This window comes from Homarus americanus, unplaced genomic scaffold (genome assembly GCF_018991925.1).
Source record: "Homarus americanus isolate GMGI-L3 unplaced genomic scaffold, GMGI_Hamer_2.0 scaffold3766, whole genome shotgun sequence".
NCBI classification, from domain to species: Eukaryota; Metazoa; Arthropoda; class Malacostraca; order Decapoda; family Nephropidae; genus Homarus; species Homarus americanus.
The window spans coordinates 15,939-32,386 of NW_024716718.1; the positions used below are offsets into that span (position 1 = coordinate 15,939).

At 41.8% G+C, this 16,448-nt stretch overlaps 1 protein-coding gene across 1 annotated transcript in view; it reads right to left on the bottom strand.

The window, feature by feature from the left end:
- Positions 1-1,276: 1,276 nt before the first annotated feature.
- Positions 1,277-16,448, bottom strand: part of LOC121858496 (terminal nucleotidyltransferase 5C-like) — a 60,781-nt gene continuing 45,609 nt past the window's right edge. Inside the window, exon 2 of the mRNA XM_042354930.1 lies at positions 1,277-1,737. The gene's annotated coding sequence lies outside the window, so the exon portion shown is untranslated. The remainder of the gene's footprint in view (positions 1,738-16,448) is intronic.

Genomic DNA, 16,448 nt, shown 5'->3' on the forward strand with positions numbered 1-16,448 from the left:
TTGTGAGAGCTAGGTAGGTAAACCAGTCAGAACGTGGCACTGGGTACACCAAGGCTCAAGTAAACCGTGGACACCGTAAACCCACTCTATTATGTAAACTTATTAATCAACAATTTAAGCCATACATGAATTTTCTGTCTAACTACTTCATTTTTTATATAAATTCATTACTCATTTGACTATCTACATCGATAAACATCTACATGAAGACATATATATTCATCTCAAAATTTTTAAACATCTTTTTGGTGGCAATACATGGAGAATAAAAAGTAATGATGAAGTGTATTTTCGCGCCCTTAATTATTTTATCGGGATTTTGTTTTAAAGCAAGGATGAAACTACTCAGAATTTACTTTAGAAGTGGCAAGCATGTTATGGCCCCCATGCCTTTGGTGCTTCGACAATTTACACAAAAAAAATATTGACCTCAATGGATTTCAACAGAAGCAAACCACTGAGCCCAACATTTTAACTAAAGTGATACATTGCTGCTATAATCAAGACAATTCTGCAATAGTTTAGTTTTTAAATAATCGAAACATACACGAGGAATCGAGATTGCTTGCAAATTATAAGGAAACTCAGTCGTTTTTCCTTGCTCTTCCACAGGATTTACATTCTATGCATTAAAACGAAAGTTCCAGCGAAAATCCCAAAGAAATTTTTCAAAAATATTGTAGGCATGAAAGTAAAGTTCAAAATTACGGGAAAAAATATTATCAAGTCTTGTCAACATGCGATTCTGTGACATGAAGTTAACATCTGGTGTTGCCTCTACGTGAGCCTGTGACACACAAGTTTTCTCATCACCAGGTTTTTCAACATGCAATTCCATGACTAAAAAAAAAATAAATCTTCATGAGCACCAAGAAATGAACTGTTGTGTCTGGAGCAGGTGTTGATCTAAATACAAACACCTCGAGAGTAACAGTTACACTTTCTTCCCACAGATGGTGTTGGTGGGCGCAGGTGGCGTCCCTTTGGTTCCGGGTCGTAGTTTTGTCTCCACCACAGCACCTCACCTCCCCTCCACCTTTCCCTTAACTCCCTCCTCCTCTTCGTATGATTATTCTGGAAGGAAACGCGGAGAAGGAAGAAGTGGGAGGAGGATGAGAGAGACGGCTTTCCATTTTCTATGCTTCGTTGTGCTAGTAGTCATGGAGGCGGGAGGAAGAGGGGGATCCTAGAAGCTGTGAAGTCAGGGAAATAGGTTCTCGATGATTGGCTAAGGATTCTAGATGCCGTGACGTCAGATGATGATTGCGATGATTGAGGGAGGGGTTTTAGAAACTGTGACGTCAGATGATGATTGCGATGATTGAGGGAGGGGTTTTAGAAACTGTGACGTCAGATGACGATGTTTGCGATGATTGGTTTGAAAGATTTTAAAAGCTATGACGACAAAAGAAGGATATTTGTCATGTCATGACTAATTGGTGATTGTCCAAACTGTGATGTCAGGAGATAAAATTCGCAATGAATAGTTGACAGGTCTAGAAGCTGTTGATTCTGGAGACTGTGGCGTCAAGGGGAGGTGGCTGGTGGTGATTGGTTGTCTTTCTTAAACCTTCTATTCTAAGTTCCTCTCCAGAAGCCGCAGCAACGTAGTCGACTCGTGGTTGCTGTGATCATCTCTGGAAGCAGGTAACTTTGTGACCCTGGTTGACTTGGTCCGCCCAGTGCTCGCCGGGCCAGAGCTACGTGGAGGCCCCCTGAGATCAGTTCTTCCTTGACCTGCAACACAAAAACATCACATTACAACAAGGTCATGTAAGGTCAAAACGTCCAACTGAAAAAGATATAATCATTCAATGGTTAAAACAGGTCATATAAATACATCACCAGATCAGGCCAATTGGGGTCAATCGACAATACTCGAGGAAAACGATCATTTAACTTAAAATACTGTAAAATAAAGTCACATACAGTCAGTTATAAATAAAACAATGACCTAAACACCAAGGAGTCACGAAAGGTCAAACAGAAAACTTAACAACAAGGTCAACTAGAGAACGTATCGGTAAGGTCAAACAGGGGAGTTACAAGATACCAATCACCACCGTTCAGAAGCTCACACAAAGGTCACGATTAGGGTCACAGGGTTTATAAATGGCTACAGGTTATAAATGGCTACAGGTTATAAATGGCCACCGGGGTTATAATTAGCCAAAGTTATAAATACACATGACCAGAGGGGTTATAAAAGGGCCACAAATATTCAACAGATAAAAAAAAAATAGATAAGATAAAAGAAGAATAAAAACAGGTTGTAGAGAAACAATAAGAAGGTAGAGGAGAAGAAGTGGAAGAGGGGAGGTAGAGGAGGAGGAAGAAGAAGTGGAAGAGGGGAGGTAGAGGAGAAGAGGAAGAAAGTGGAAGAGGGGAGGTAGAGGAGGAGGAAAAAGTGGAAGAGGGGAGGTAGAGGAGAAGAAGAAGTGGAAGAGGGGAGGTAGAGGAGAAGAAGAAGTGGAAGAGGAGAGGTAGGGGAGGAGAAGAAGTTTACATGGAGGTAAATAGGGAAACGGCACAAACACCAGCCGGTATAAATAACACAAGACTGCCACATGTTGCCAACCTCTCCGTCAGCTGTCCACTTTCTCTCCCCCTCCCTCAGTAGTCACCTGCTGTTGCTGGTGGTTGTGTTGCTCACCACCCACCCATCTCTCTCCCAAATTGTGCAAAATACCAACACTGCACGTAATTGGTGTTAATAATGTGGTACCAATTTGTATACTGTCAACAATGGACAATATGACACCACTTTGTTATGAGATCAGATACGAGAAAATACGGCAACAACTTGTAGACAAAATTACTGACGCTTAAACTGTACTTTAAACACACAAAACAATACGACTATTTTAAACATGTCAACACCACGAATAACAATGAATTTCAATGACTAAACAAAACATAACTTGGTATAAAAAAGGTAACAGAGTAAGATGGCGATATGATATAGAATTAACTGTTGGTAGATTACCCACTCATTTTACACGAGTGCACACGGTAAGTATTGTCTACTTTCTTCCATTATTTAACTTAAAAACTGGAATGAGAAGCATGCCAGAAGAAGAACCACGACGTGAAATAATAATAATAATGATATAGTTCAGAATATTAAACATTTTATTTTTAATTTCTCTTCTAAAAACCTCCGCCACTAATTTGCTTAAGCAGACCAACAGGTTTAGTTCCCTTCACTACAGCAGACCACCGAGAGTGTGTCACAGTGTCTTATGTATGTCACTACATTTCCTGTATGTCACTAATGTATGTATGTCACTGTGAGCCAGCCACTGTAAGTCACTGTATCTCCTGTACGTCACTACTGTATTTTTAATGTCATTGCGCCTGGTTGAACATACAGACACAGTGTAGTGAGTGAAGGTCGTGTAACAGGCGGGCTAACTGTCACCCCCCAGCAGTCCCACGCTCAGACAAGGTCATCCCCACGCACCTCCGGCACCCCTGACCCCGTGAGGTCACCAGCCCGAAATTCCCTCTCCAAATGTCACCGTTTCTGTTAGGTCACCGTAAAAAAAGAAAATACTGCAAATAGAAAATACTAAACTACTGTAAATTAACACATTCTGTAAATAAATATTACGAAAATAATATAAACTGTAAATAAATAGAACTCTCATAATAGTGTACCCTGTAACTAAGATAAATGGTATTAATGAATAAAACACAAACATTAAAGTAATTACAAATAAATCTATAATAAACACTGTAAAAAAAAACCTAAAATACAAATGTAAATAAATAAAAAAATCAATAAAAAAATTAGTGTAAATAAATTAAACTACCGTAAATGGGATTGTACTGCCACGTATTCCCCAAAATCAAATATCTCTCTCTCTCTCTCTCTCTCTCTCTCTCTCTCTCTCTCTCTCTCTCTCTCTCTCAGTACGTGTTGCATAGACAGTCCCGCACTGCACTCTTATCGTGAACTTCCCTCAGGTTAGATATTTCTGCTTTAACCTCTGTCCCTCTTTTCCCTTCATTCATTTCTTTCTTTCTCCCTCTCTTCCTTATTTCTTCTCATTTTCCATCCCTCCTTTCCCCCTTCTGTATCTTCTTTACTTCCTTCCTTCCTCCTGTCTTTGTAAATTCACTGCCTCTTTACCAGTTAATAAGGTCATCAAAACAAGGTCAAATAGATGTTCTCCAGATAAACAAGGTCACCGTCTCCCCCTCCCCGTAAGGTCAACAGATAAGAGATAGTGAGAGTCGAATTCCTGTCAAACCCTCGTCAGTGTCAAGTTTGGCTCACCTCCCACCCTTCTTCTCTCCCCACCACCATCTTATCTCCCCAGCCCAGCCTATCTAACTCCATCCTACCACCCATGTCCCCCACCCCATCCCCACCTCTCATACCCAACCCCTCTTCCACATTCTATCCCACCTCCCTTCATGCCCTTCGTTCTTAAACTTAAGGTATTTCAACATTTTAAGTAATATGGGGAGTAAAATCTTAGGTTTCAGTTTTTAGGAGGTTTCAGCTATAAGTGGGCTTCAGGTTTCAGCTATAAGTGGGCTTCAGGTTTCAGCTATAAGTGGGCTTCAGGTTTCTAAAGTGAGATTTCATATTTCTAAACTTAAAAGGTTCCACGTTTCTTAAATTAGGCTTCCGGCTCTTAAACCAGGTTTCCGGGTAAAGTACACACCAGGAAGAGGAGGAGGAGACAAAGACGACGACGAATAAAGAAGACAGAGAGAAGGGGAGAGAGCGAGAGAGTAGACGTACCAAGGGAAAACTTCTATACTCTCTCTTCGTACACTAACAGCTGTTGTACTGCGATTCTCCCTCCATGTTCTGTACATTAATACCACCACTTACTACTAAAACTACCACTCCTGCCACACCCCACCACTGCCAACACCAACCCTCACTACTACTATTATTACCACCATTCACTACTATGGCCGCCACCACCACCACCCCGTTAACACCACTTCTTTAAAATATCACAACCACCACCCACTATTACTACTTACTACCACCCCTATCCACACCCCTCCTCACCCTACACCCACCCTCCCACCACTACTCAGCCTACACCCCCGTACACACACACAACCTCAACAGTAACACCCTTGTACTACACAGGACAAGTTGCTACACCCTGATGTCCATAACAAGTACATCCCGTGACTACAACACTCGCTTCACTATCTCACTCCCTACCCCCTTTTCCTCACCTCCCTACACCCCCCCATCCCTCATCCCCTACACCCCCATCCCTCATCCCCTACACCCCCCATCCCTCATCCCCTACCCTTCCCTTCCTCGACTTGTGATATTAATTTATTAAGAATACAGTGGGTATCTTGATGTCTTACCTCCAACACCTCCATCTTCTCTCTTCTCTCTTGCTGCTCTTCTCCTCTTCCTCCAACACCTCCATTCTCCTCTTCTCTTCCATCTCTTATTCATGATCATCTTCTCCTCCTGCTCTTTCTTATCATCTTCCTCCTCCTGCTCCGTCTGTCGTGTTGGAATTATTCAGTGGTTCGCCCCCGTCTTGTGATCTGGTGGTCTTCACATTATGACACTCTCTCTCTCTCCTCCCTCCCTCCTCCCCTCTCTCTCTCTCTCTCTCTCTCTCTCTCCCTCCTCCTCCTCCCTCCTCTCCCTCCCCTCCTCCTCCCTCCCCCCTCCCTCTCCCTCTCCCTCCCTCTCCCTCTCCCTCTCTCCCTCCCTCCTCCTTCCTTCCTTCCTTCCTTCCCTTCTCTTTCTTTACCACCACCTCCTCCTCCTTTTTCATTTCATTCTCTTCACCTCTTCTTCCTTTCCTTCTTCATTCCACGATGAATTCGCTCCCCTTTCCACCACCTCTCCCACTTGTCGTTCTCTATTGCTTCTCTTCCATCTATTTTTTCTATTCTTCCCTCCTTTTCTCATTATATTCTCCTTATTTCACCTTCCTCTTTCTATTTTCTGCTATTCCATCATCATCTCCTATCCCCTGACCAAAAAAAACTCAAAATAATACTAAAACAAGCAATAGAAAACGGAGGAGATTATTAACCTAAGTTACCGAAGGGAAGACTATTGTATTTCTTATTTCCTTCGTGTTCCATCAAGCTACACAGACACTGGTTACTGGGAAGAGGAATTATCATTTTTAACCCGTGTAGAGGAATGAATGTACGTGTGAGATGGTGTTAAGGACCCATTTAACTAACCCTCCCCCCTCAAGGAATCATAAAGACCCTCCTTACTTCACCTTTACACCATGGACCCCCAAACCCTCAGGTGTTTCTAGCCCCCACACGCTTATACTCATAGGAATAATATGTATCTAGCACACGGAAGAAGATGTACCAGACAGACAGATGGTTGATTAGGTAGTAGGGTGGGCTGGGTTGGGTTAGGATAGGGTGGGGTGGGCTGGGTTGGGTTGGGTTAGGGTGGGGTGGGTTAGGGTGGGGTGGGGTGTGTACTTAACAACTGTTTATTCTTCTGGTTGGTTTTAAAAGTTTCTCTTTCTCTCTTAAATACACACACCTACACACGCACGCCCATAATATAGAGTACACACGCCCACCCAATCTTATATATACTCTCTCTCTCTCTCTCTCTCTCTCTCTCTCTCTCTCTCTCTCTCATCCACACACAAGACACGCGCACACATCCCCCCCGCAATCCTACACTCATAACCAAAGAACCAATAAGGGCGTCATCACCACGAAACCAGACCATGATTTTCGCCCTTGTATCCAGGTCATCTTCCTCCTCTATTGCCCAGGCCACAGCTTATATCAACAAACAGTGTACAACAGTTTGCTATTCACCCACCCACCCCCCTCCCTCCCTCCCCAAGGACACTGCTCTACCAAAATATATAACACTTGGTGGTACATTATGGTGAAGCGAAAAGGATGATTGGGAGAAGAGAGGAGGAGGAGGCGAAGAGGAGGGTGAGGTTGAAGAGAGGAGGGGAGGTGGAAGAGGTGTGGGGAGAGGAGGAGAGAGGGTGAGTAGAGGAAGTGGAGAATGCGGAGGTAGTGAAGGTAAGGAAAGAAAATTAGAAAAATAATGTGCAGGAAAGAGAAGGAAATGAAGAGAAGCTGAAATGATGGAGGAGCAGAAAGAATAAAAAGAAAACATCACGAAGAAGAAATAGATGAAAGGGACAAAGGCGGTGAAGAGAAATAAAACGTGACAATTATAACCACACACACACACTAAAGCAATATAAATACCATGGCCATGAATGGGGAGGGAGAGAGAGAGAGAAGGTTGAATAAAACGGAGACGAATAAGGGAAGGAGAGGGAGGGGGAAGAGGAGGAGGAGGAAGTGTAGATGATTAATAAGGAAGGGATCAGAAGAAAGAGAAGCAATTAACGAAGACAAATAAGGAGGAGTAAGATGGTGATTAACAGAGAAGGAAGAACAGGGAATTGAATTGAAACAGTTAAGAAAAGACTAATTATGGTGAAGCAAGGAGGAACAGGAATCAAGAGGTTAAAACAAGGAGGATAAAAAAAAAAGAAGACAATTAATAAGGAAGTAACAGGAGGCGTCGGCGGCTGAGGAGGAGGAGGAGGAGGAAGGCAACAGACAGACACATGATACAGCGCGGGGAGGGGGAGGGGAGAATCGTCATGTGTCCAGCCAGAGTCCCAGGAAACTAGAGCGGAACACCACACCACAGCCCAGCCGACAACAACCAGACGTCTGGCTTGAGGAGGTAGGTAGGTTAGGTAAGTAGGTAGGTGAGGTAGGTAGGTTAGGTAAGTAGGTAGGTGAGGTAGGTAGGTAAGTAGGTAGGTAGGTAAGTAGGTAGGTAGGTAAGTAGGTAGGTAGGTAGGTGAGGTAGGTAGGTATAGGCCAATAAACCGACCATCCCATTCTTCCCTCAGCCATATTTATACTTTCATTTTAAACACACCACAGACACACTTCCCATACGACAGTTTTCATCCCGTAATGCCAAAAATCACCTGTAAATGAATATCACCATTGAATATATCCATCACGTGTGGATTATTTATTTTAACATGATATAATATACATTTTTTATTTTAACATGATATAATATACATTTCAGTTGGAACGATCTACTTCCCAAACCTTTCTCCATGATAAGTCACACTCCATTTGTCAATATTACCGTGATATTAACAGTTTGTCTTATACCAGAACAATAGACTATATATCTTACTTTCATCCTTATTGAGACTTTTTTTTTATTTTTAAACATTGTCTAAAATCACACTTGTATATCATATACGTATATCTATTATTCTAGATATACCTTAATCATACACTATGTAAGATAAGGAGTATATATTTTATCACTAATCATACCTAATATACATACTTTCTATCCGGCTGCTACAAGTTACAGCGAGTCAGGTTTCAAACTTAAAAAAAAACCTTCCATCCGGGAATTATTGAACCGCCACCGCTACACTGCCTCCGGAATTCAAGTATGGATAAATATATACCGTTAACGGACTATAAGGAGATGGATGCTAGTTAAAATGAAGGTCCGTTAGTTGTGAATCCTCCATTTAACGGACAATATAAATAGGGGAAGTTCGTTAGGTGGATGTCCGTTAGGTAAGATATTTATTTCACTGTACATTATCCTCTCTCTCTCTCTCTCTCTCTCTCTCTCTCTCTCTCTCTCTCTCTCTCTCTCTCTCTCTCTCTCTCTCTCTCTCTCTCTCTCTCTCTCTCCACCTCGCCCACTTAGTTGCCTCAAAGTACGATGCAACTTGACCCAAAAACAATTACAAGTGAACTGTACATTGAACCATGATTATTGTTATTTAAACCAATGACTACAATAACCTAGAAAAACCCTTGAGATGTACTGTATCAATCACTTCAAACACGAGCTGTATATAGACACTCACACCAGCGACAATTCTAACCTAACCAAGACGATAGTTTGTCACTCAACACCAAGATGTAAACAAAGTGAATTTAGCCTCCTATCATACGTTCACTTCCGACAAAACAAAACAAATAAAAAAACAAGATAAAACAACATACTATAATTATTTAAAACAGGAGGAGAGAATATGCGACTAAATGAGAAAATAAAAGTGAAATTGAATGATGTAGAGAGAGACGTCCACTAGGCTTTACTTCCACTACAAAAAGCCATGATCCAAGGTGTTACAGTATGTAAAACACCTTCATATACTAGTCATTACCTGTGTAGTTCATGATCTAATTCTGTCCAGGTAACAGACTTGACCTGACACGACACATGTTACTGAGATAACTTATACCGTATTTGTTCTCCTTTCCATTGCTTGTTAACATTCTTCAACTAGTTCACCTTGCCAAACGATTTATGGCATTTTTTTTTTAACATTATGAAAATATTATTACTTAAAACTTTCAACACTAGGAGGTTCTTTTCACCAATTTCAATATTATGAAGATTATTACAGATTATATTTAACATTATGAGTTTATTATTATCAATTTATTTATCATTACGAATTTATCATAATTTATTTCTTATTTTTACGCGAGAATATTACCACCAATTAGTTGAACATTAATATATTACCAGCATTTATATATATTTTTTCGAATAGAAAAGAAATTTGGTAAAACTAGAGAGATCTTCAGCTTACGTGAAATCGTGAAAATAAACGCGTTTGGAATTTACACATCTTTAGTGTTGATATAACTGGGTACTGTTGAATGCTCTAAAAATATTTACACCTTGTCTTAATTACCAATGATTCAACCCCTTAGGTACTATAATTTAACCCCTTAAGTACTATAATTTAACCCCTACAGGACGATGATTTAACCCCTTGAGGATGATGATTTAACCCCTGAGGATAATGACTTAACCCCTTGAGGACGATCATTTAACCCCTTGAACATAATAACTTCTTGAGCATGATGATTTAAGGGTTAACTTTTCGTACCCAAGAAAGGTTAAAATCTGAGGTAAGTACAAGGAAGACAATATAACCCATCTTATGTTTTATTCACTATCAATATTTATTAAATCATCTAATATAGGCCTACCAAATACAAGATCTAATATAGACCTACGAAGATTTTTTTTTGGGGGGTCAACTTAAAAAAATTAAATCACTAAAGACAACAACTACTTTACTATTCTTTTTTTTTATGTAGGAAATTTATCTCCAAAAGCTGTTTAATTTCCTTGGCTTTTTCGCAATGATTTAATAATTTATAAAGTAATGCAATACATAAACTTTAAAACTATCTCATTTGCATATTCAAGTGATACAGTTATTTTCTCTGTCAACATGAGGAGCCTTGCTACACAGGAGGAGGAGGAGGAGGAGGCAGAGGAAGAGGAGGAGGAAGAGAAGGAGGAGGGGAGGGAGGAGGGAGGGAGGAGAGGAGGAGGAGGAGGAGGAGGAGGAGGGGGAGGAGACAGAAGGAGGGGAAGAGACAGAAGGAGGGGAGGAGACAGGAGGGGAGGAGACAGGAGGGGAGGAGACAGAAGGAGGGGAGGAGACAGAAGGAAGAGGGCGTTCACCTCTTACCCAGCCTCTCTATAAACAATTTCTTACACTGTTTACAATGTGGGTATTCTCATTCCACTTTAGTTTACTACCAATAATCCCTGTTTGTTTACTAATCTGGTCTCACTGTTTACCTCACTAGGATTCTAAATATAGTTGTGGTTGTGATTATTTTTGTTATTTTGTTTGTAATTTTATTTTGTTATGGCAGTGATCATTTTTGTGTCCATGCGTTAGTCAGTCAGTCCGTGCGTGCGTGCATTAGTTAGTCTAGTGTCCGACCGTACGTACGTATCGTTTACCTGTGCGTGCGTGCATTACAACCAGTGGAGGTATCACAACAGGACCTTAGACTACAATCATGAGCGTTTTGTGTCATAACCGACCCCACTTGTCTCCTCTCCTACACTGTTTTAGCGACGGTGGAGGGAAGAAGGACAGAAGGGAAGGAGGGAAGAAGGACGGGGGAAGAAGGGAGGGGGAAGAAAAGTGGGGAAGCAGGGATGGGGGAAGCAGGGATGGGGAAGAAAGGGAATTGGGAAGGGGGTGGGGAGGGAGGGGGAGGGAAAGAGGAGAGGGGGGCGTGGGAAGGGGGAAGAAAACCTCACTACACTGGCTGCCTTGGTTAAATCACCTTGTTGTGCCTTAGTTAATTCTCTTTTCTATGAACCTAACCCAACCTGACCTGACCTGACCTATGTAGTTCTAAGCAACACAGAGAGAGTAAATACACACACAGTATACATATTTAAAGTCGTATTTCTGTATTACATTGAATTTCTCCCTTGTTTTTCATTTTACAGTGAACAGCAAGTCGAAACACATGAAAATTAAGATCCCTAGCTTATTTCACTGTGGGTTGGGTTGGGTTGGGTTGGGTTGGCAATAGGGTGCGTCATTTTTAAGGTGAAATAAGAGTGTCTAATCTGCAGGTGACTATATAATGGTATACATATAATACTTGAGCATTATGACTTTCATATCTTTGGGTTAATAATAAATGAAATACCTTATAACTACCCACAAAACACCCATGTTGCCCATACAGACAAACAAACACACCCATGAACACCAACACACACCCATGAACACCAACACACACCCATGAACACCAACACACACCCATGAACACCAACACACACCCACCCACATCTATATAGGACAAAGCTCTGATTTCTCTAACCACTTGTCCATCTTTTTTTTTCTTTATCTCTCTCTCTATCTCTATCTCTCTCTCTCTCCAGATTTCTCCTGCACGTAACACCGCCACCACCCTAGGTTACTCACTCGCTCTTAAAAGGTCAAGAACGACCTCTCATAATCCTACCAGATTTCATAATGCACACACAGCCTAAGTCAAATCTGGTGCACTAACATCTATTGTATCTCAACACACACACACATCTCTCTCTCTCTCTCTCTCTCTCTCTCTCTCTCTCTCTCTCTCTCTCCCTCCTCTCTCTCTCTCTCTCTCTCTCTCTCTCTCTCTCTCTCTCTCTCTCTCTCTCTCTCTCTCTCTCTCTCTCTCTCTCTCTCTCCCTTTGTTTACAGATGTTTACTAGAATAAATGTTCAAAAGGATAAATTGCTGGCTAAATCTATCTCACTTTCCAAATAATTTCATCTTCAGTGTTTTCTCGTTGTTCTAGCTTAACCTAACCCAAATCGGCTTTATTCCACTATCAACCTCCTCCTCCTCAAGTAATAATAATAATAATAATAATAATAATAATAATAATAATAATAATAATAATAATAATAATAATAATAATAATAATAATAATAATAAGAATAATATCCCCATTTCCTTATATTATTTCTTAAACAAATTGGTGTTATTTTCTATATTTCTCAACCAAATCTAATTCAATGTCCCGAATCATTTACCTAAACCTCCGGCTCTGGTTCAATTACCCCCATTCCTCTTAAGTCTCTATGCGTGTGAATGTATCGGGAAACTGTCTAGCTATACTGATTGTCTTATGTTTGTGTGGTGTTAACGTGAACATTTTGTACCTGTATTTTTATATGTACCTGAATGTGTACCTGAATGTGTACCTGTACTTGAATTGTAATCCAGTGTTTATTTTATCTCATTTATTTAATTTATATTCCCCTATCCCCCCCCCTTCCCTCCCTGCCTCACTCCTTCCACCTCAAGTCTCAAACACTTTCCCCCGCCATTAACCTCTTCCCACCACATACTGTTCACGTCTCTCTCGTTAATAAGCAGGAAGATGGAATTTTGAGAGAGAGAGAGAGAGAGAGAGAGAGAGAGAGAGAGAGAGAGAGAGAGCCACAACACCATAACAAACTCACCACCATCTTACAAATAGCTACAAAGAGTTTAAGTGATTAGGACTTTCACTCCCAGGCACTAGTATACACCTTCTCTCACTACACACTACACCCTCACTACACCCCCAATAAAACACACTACACCAACACCACACACACTTTTTTCTATATCTACAATTTCTTTCCGTTCTTTTTTTTTCGCCCCCCAGGCTCCGTTGTGGGTCGTTTGACCTGTGCCTGGGTGGGCTAATTCCCGTAAAAAAAAACAAAAAAACAAAACAAAACAAAAAACACCCTCACTCTACACACCCACACACTACACACCTAAACTACACACCCACACACTACACACCTACACACCTACACTACACACCTACACTGATTAGCATTTAACTCCACACCTCAACTTCAATAATTAATGGGTTATTACACATCAAAACGCTTCATTAATCGCCAAATACATTAATTACATACAAGTACATATACTCACATACTGTCTATATACCGTACGCACATAAACTGTCTACACGCACACAAACTGTCTCTACACGTACACAAAATCTCTAAATATGCACACAGACTCTCAATACGCACACAAACTGTCTACAAGCACACGAACCGTCTCTATACGCACAAGCTGTCTATATATACTTACACAAACTGTCTACACGCACACAAACTGTCTACATGCACACAGACTTCCTACATCCAACTAGAGAGATTTAAACCTAGCACTGGGGGGGGTTGGGGACCTACCTAACCAGCAGGAATTAACGGAACAATCGCATCATAACGATCATGCATAACAACCCAACAGACACACGACGAGCGTCACTAACCATCACAATTAGCAATTAGCGACAGAGAACCTGGGTTCCCCCCTCCTTCCCTCCTCTGATGCCTCGTTAACAAGCTGAAGAGAGAGAGAGAGGGAAGAGAGAGGTGTAACATACTGCAGTTACAAGCCAAGAGACTGGTCCCCCCCCTCCCCACCTAGAATCCCCTCCCCTCTCTTGCCCCCACCCTAGCACATGCATTCCCTCCTCCTGCTGCCACCTATCCTACACTCCCTCTCACCTTCGTCCTCCTCATTCCTTTCCTACACCTTGCCTACAACACCCCACACCTTCCCCAAAAGAAAATTTACTCATTCTCTACTACCGTTATTATTATTATTATTATTATTATTATTATTATTATTATTATTATCCACCACTAAGCAAGGGGGGGGGGTAGGGGGAGGGAGAAGAAAGAGAAGATCAGGGTGAGGGAGGTGGGGGTGGAAATGGTGGGAAGGATAAAGTGGGGAAAGACGAAGGAAGAGGAAGAAGGATAAGAAGCGAATTAAGAGGGGGGAATGGAGGGTAGGGTGAGAAGAGGAGGAGTGGGGGAGGGGAAAATGGGGAGAAAGGAAAAGGGGAAGAATGGTGGAGGGGAGGGGTGCAGGAGGTGCTGCGGACCATATACAGTATGCTCCTCCAGCACCGAGCAACGCGTCGTCTGAGTCACCACTCTACATTCTTCAGACGTTTACACCCACGTACATGTGTACACCAGTGGACATTCACCCGTACATAAGCATGCCAGTGGATACGCACTCATGTATGTATATTCATGTATTTCATGTCGGTCCACAATGAAAAGTGGATAAGATAAATCTTGATAAAATCACACAGGAAAAAGGAAAACAATAGAGCACCTCAGCTTTTGTCAAGACATCTTCAGAGGCAACTGAAGATGTCTTGAATAAAGACGAAAGCTAAGGTGCTCCATTGTTTTCCTTTTTCCTGTGTGATTTTATCAAGATATTTATGTATGTGTACACATGCATATAGGTTACGAAACATGTTCGCACGTAAATATTTATCCATGAACGTGTCCACAAGCATACATGTATCCATACATGTGTACACATGGAAACATGTAAATTAATTATGCGCCCATAAATCATAAATGTACAAATACTGTACATACGTAATTCTAGCATACAAATAAGAGTTAACTAAGCTTACACTTAAGCTTGTGTTGTTTATGTCCGTGTGTACAGCATCACAGTGTGCGCGCGAGAGCATATCCAAGTCTGTTTATCCTTTCCCTCAGTGATAGTTCTAGAACACCCTCCCCTTCCCTCCTCCGGCTCACGACCCCAGCCTCCTAACTCAGGTTACGTTACACTATTAGCTTAGCTAGGCGGTCAGCCAGCCCTCTCTTACCTCCTCCTAAATTTCTTCAATTCCTGAGCTATAACTTCCTTCCCCCCACCTCTTATCTTCCTTTCACACCTCCTTTCTCTACAAAAAAAAACCTACCTCCGGAGGTGAAGGGAAGGGGTGGGGGTGAAGGAAAAGGGGAAGGCTCCTGTCTGCCACCACTCCTTCGCCTCCCCCCCCAAGAAAACAAATAAACACACACACACACACACACATCCCCCCCCTCCTGGAGCTTGAACCAACGTCCCAGAGATGATGCTCAAGTACAGAGTAAGGTCGCGTGGAGCAGCACATTGTTTACTGTGTACTGTATGGTCACTAGACGAGTGATGGCAAACTGGGCACAATGAGGAATAATCAAGAGGTATGAACGTCTGCACGCCCACACACAGTAAAAAAAAAATATCTCTCTCTCTCTCTCTCTCTCTCTCTCTCTCTCTCTCTCTCTCTCTCTCTCTCTCTCTCTCTCTCTCTCTCTCTCTCTCTCTCTCTCTCTCTCTCTCTCTCTCTCTCGTCTAGGGAGGCGACTCGTGGGGAAGATTTAAAAGGTCAGATGGAGTAAAATAATAATATACTGCGCCGCGGCAACACCACTACGACTACTGACCCGGGGGGGGAGGGGGGGAGAAAGAAGGGGAGGGGGAGAAAGGAGGGGGAGGGAGGGGAAAAGAAGAGGAGGTCAGGTGGGGTTTGAAGGTAGAAGAGAAGGGGAAACGAAGGGGAGATGGAAGAGAAGAGACACGAGGAGAAAAGAGGGGGTGGAGAGAGAAGAGATGAGGAGGGGAAAGATGGAAAAATAGAGAGGAAGGGGAGCGAACGGGAAAAGAGAGGCGAGGATGGGTGAGTTGGAAGGGAGAAGAGGGGAAGGGAAAGGAAGGTAGGATAAAGGAGGAGAGAAGATAAAAGAAGATAATGATTAAGTTTAGAACAGCCAAGATTAACGCTCTTCTTCTTCTTCTTCTTCTCTATCCATCATCATCATCATCTATTACGTCACTTCTAGGTCAAAGGTCACCACTTACCAGTTACGTAAGGGTCACATAAACCTCTGACCTTGAAAGGGAAAAAAAAAGGGGGGGGTCATAAATGAAGTGACGTCACGAGTTGTTCTAATATAACCTGGGGTCAAAATATATTCCTGACGTCACAAATGGACCTTGAGGAGAGGGAGGGGGGAAGGGGTCATACATCAAGTTAGTGACGTCATGAGTCGCTCTGTCAACCAGTCACTCGAGTCTTTGTGAGTGATGATCGTGTTTGGAAGTCCAGTGTATGTATCTGTGTATGTATTCCTAATTGATTATCTAAATTTCTAAACTATTTATTAATTGTTACCATCAGTTTTAGCTATTTTATTTATTTATTATTATTATTTTCATATTAATGTTTTAGTTTTGATCATATTATTGTTGTTGTTATTATTGTTGTTATTTATTACTACAAGGAAT